We start from the raw sequence: 811 nt of genomic DNA, 5'->3' as shown, positions 1-811 counted from the left end.
CAATGAGGACATGACAGCAAACTTCTAGTAGCTATGAGGAGGTCATCAAGCCAGGCTTTTCAGTGTTTCATGATGAGAGGATGACGTGTCATTGATGAAGGTGGGCAAGAGAGAGCGACAGAGGGAGGAAGGGAGGGAGTGAAAAAGAGAGGGTTCTAAAAGTCATTTTGTTGACCTTTCACATCCCTACCAATCTCAACTCCAGCTGAGCTTTGGTTTTTCCTGTGTCAGCAGCTAATGCTAGCTGTCAGATTGGGGGAATGATTATCACCCCATTTGAGACTTGTGGGACCACATCTGGAGATGAGATCACTTGGCTTCCACAGACCTCATAAAATCTATTTCTTTTCTATAATTAGCTAAATCCTTTTGAAGACTCCCCTGAAAAAGCCCATTGTGTGATGGGAAGACCCCAGAACTACAGAAGGACATGGGCCAGTGGCGCAATGGATAACGCGCCTGACTACGGATCAGGAGATTGCAGGTTCGACTCCTGCCTGGCTCGGCATTTTCCTGCCCACAGCCTGGTGAGTAGCACTGATGGTGACAGGGGACCTCTTTTTCCATGCCTTTGCCTGGAGTTTCTCCCTTCTTGCTGGTCTTCCTGCATAGCAAAGGTTTCCCTCGCTTGAGAGGAAGTTCTGGCTGGATATACTGGCAAAAAGTTTTCACTGTGAGGGTGGTAAATCACTGAGAGAGGGGGACAGAGGGGCTGTGGACTCCACATCCTTGGAACTATTCAGAGTTCAGGCAGACAAGGCATTGATCTCAATGTCCCAAGTTGAGCAGAAATTCAGACTAGAGACCTCTA

The 811-nt window shown here is 48.1% G+C and overlaps 1 non-coding gene across 1 annotated transcript; it reads left to right on the top strand.

Annotated features, from left to right (window-relative positions):
- Positions 1 to 432: 432 nt before the first annotated feature.
- Positions 433 to 505, top strand: TRNAR-ACG. The gene has a single exon. It is a non-coding gene; the product is annotated as a tRNA-Arg (tRNA).
- The last annotated feature ends 306 nt before the right edge of the window (positions 506 to 811 follow it).

This window comes from Pterocles gutturalis, unplaced genomic scaffold, assembly GCF_000699245.1.
Source record: "Pterocles gutturalis isolate BGI_N339 unplaced genomic scaffold, ASM69924v1 C11936787, whole genome shotgun sequence".
Classification (NCBI taxonomy): Eukaryota; Metazoa; Chordata; class Aves; order Pterocliformes; family Pteroclidae; genus Pterocles; species Pterocles gutturalis.
This window is presented reverse-complemented; position numbering and strand designations above follow the sequence as displayed.